The sequence below is a fragment of the Lepisosteus platostomus genome, chromosome 5, assembly GCF_059453375.1.
Source record: "Lepisosteus platostomus isolate fLepPlt1 chromosome 5, fLepPlt1.hap1, whole genome shotgun sequence".
In the NCBI taxonomy this organism is placed as follows: Eukaryota; Metazoa; Chordata; class Actinopteri; order Semionotiformes; family Lepisosteidae; genus Lepisosteus; species Lepisosteus platostomus.
The window spans coordinates 40,591,989-40,594,553 of NC_142615.1; the positions used below are offsets into that span (position 1 = coordinate 40,591,989).

The 2,565-nt window shown below is 41.2% G+C and overlaps 1 non-coding gene across 1 annotated transcript; it reads left to right on the top strand.

The window, feature by feature from the left end:
* Positions 1 to 2,222: 2,222 nt before the first annotated feature.
* On the top strand, positions 2,223 to 2,294 carry trnaa-cgc (transfer RNA alanine (anticodon CGC)). Its single transcript has one exon. It is a non-coding gene; the product is annotated as a tRNA-Ala (tRNA).
* Positions 2,295 to 2,565: the final 271 nt, after the last annotated feature.

Consider the following 2,565-nt stretch of genomic DNA (forward strand, 5'->3'; position numbering starts at 1 on the left):
TATGACACGTGAAAGCGACTGCAACTTTGTTTTCTGAGATGCTTCCTCTAACGTGGTGAAATCTCGACTTCTTTGGCACCTCTGGATATACTTCTTCTGTAGAGCAGGCTTTCACACCTTTGCTAATAGCGCCCTTGAAGTCATTTTATTTTTACAGGAAGACGCATTCCCTAACGATATCTCCTGTTTTAGAAATGCTTTATGCGGCGTGTTTGATTCAACGGACAAACAGTATTCTAATTGTACAATGCAGACCTATGCAGCAATCGTACTGGATTTGACTGGGATTCCTTAATACTTCTTGCAAATGTATTTAGACTTTCATGAACCTACAATAAAAAACAGACCTGAAACTCCCTTGCTTCCAATCTCTGATGTTGCTGTCCTGAAACTAGGACGTGATGTTCTGTAGACCTGCAATGTCCCTTTACTCTCGTGTTTTCAAAATGTCCGTTGTCGGGCGCAGTTGAAGTAGAACTGGCCTGACTGCACAGGAAAGTACGGAATGATAAAATGTTTCTACGGCTCAAAATGTCCCTTTAGACCCTCGTCATGTCTCTGTGAGGAACGGGCAGGTAGAGAGGTTTTACAGATGCTCATGATGTTTCGCACGGGGTGTTACGTGTTGTAGTGTTTCAAAAGATGTGTTAGCGGATCACAGATTATTTTGAAAAGATGTGGGTTTGCACTGGCTGGGATTAAAACCCGACTCAATTATTTTTAAGGAGCCTGTACCACCAACACACTTCTGAAAAACACCTGCATATTTTCGCAATCCTCTCTCTCACCTACAAAGTTATGGAGACACAGACGTCCAATGAAAACTTCAATCCAATAGTTTTCCTCCGGGTAAAAAGCAGCGCGATATATAGAGAGATGATATTCAAAGATTTCAACGTTCTTATTGGATTGCCTGTATGCAGATATCGCTCAGAATTCCTTATATGATTTTGAATTCAGTTTTGCTTTACTACTTTCAGTGTCTTTTATTGACCTTGTTGAAGCAGAGAAGTGACATAATCACAGATGCGACCAGTTGTGCTGTTGTTTCTGGTTAATAATGATTATTGCGAGGAAAAAAAAAGAGCTTCTTGCATTAAGAGCAAGAGCAACCAACGCCCTCACTTGTTGAGTTGGGTATTTTCCATGGGGCTATTCCTCAGCTGCAACGTTAGTTGTTGAGCAAGGACATCTGAGAACGAGTCTGAATCCGTCAAGAACACAGGAATTCTAATATCTCACTGCCGTCTTGTGTACAGAGATCTGCTCCATCCTTATTTGATGTTTTGGTGTTTAAGAACACGCTTCCTACCTCGAATGCTAGTTTCAAAAGATGTTACCGGATGACAGATTATCTTGAAAAGATTTGGGGATGCTATGGCCGTGATCAAACCCAGCTCAATTATTTGGAAGGTCCCTGTTCCACCAACACACTTCTAAGAAGCACCTGCACATTTCGCAATCCTCTCTCACCTACAAAGTTATAGAGACACAGACGTCCAATGAAAACTAATTTTATTCACTCAAGGCTCCGCTCTTTTGTTGTGATGTCATTTTAATTAATATTAGCTTTGTTAAGATGTCGTTTTTGCCTCTTAAAGTTAAAGTCTGCTCCTTTCTTCCTGGTATAGAAATAACATGTTCCATCGTTTAAAAACACAACTAAAAGTAAATTATTCAGCTCTACCGCCTGTGTGCATTGACAAGACATCTCAAAAGGACTTATTAAATAAGAACACGATCCTTCCTGTTACCATTCCTGTGATTGGAGCTTTGTTGCGCTCTTTTTCGTTCTTGTACAATATTTACAGACAGGGCTTTATCACTGGAGTTGTACAGAAGAAGTGTGCATCGGTCCATGAAAATCATCAGTACTGCTGTTGTTCTATGCGTAGTTTAACCGAGAGCACTTAAAAGATACAAAAAGCTTTCAAATAAAACAGAATTGAAAGACAGTCGAGTAAGGAGGTAGTAAAAAAGCACTACCCGTCTGGGAATCAACCACCGTCGCCCGTGTGACTGGATACAAAAATAACAGATTCATTTGTGCCCAGTCTCTTGAAGCTTCAATGCGATTAGTTTTCCTTCCTTATTTCTTCCTTCCCATGAATTTACTCAGAGGAAACTCGAAAGTGGGAAACTGCAGGCATTCTTTGTGAGTGGTGGATTGTGATCAGTGAGCATCTGCACATCTCTAAGTGTGTTCCATGATCTTGCCCATTGGGGATGTAGCTCAGTGGTAGAGCGCATGCTTCGCATGTATGAGGTCCCGGGTTCAATCCCTGGTATCTCCAGGTGCTTTATATTCCAGGTCTCACATCGCAATCTTCTGTGGAGTGAGAATTCTTTGCTCGTGTTCAGAGAGAGCCAGGTTTACACAATTAAATTCAGGCACACTCGACGTGCTGCAGAGTTGCGCTGCTGTTTCAAATGTACCTCATTTAGTTCTGTTAAATACTAAATGATATGAACTAATTTAACGTCATATTCAGGAAATCCAGAGACCGTCTTCACACTTGTCGTGACTGTTGCAGAAAACACCTGTTGAATCTCACCCGGGATTTA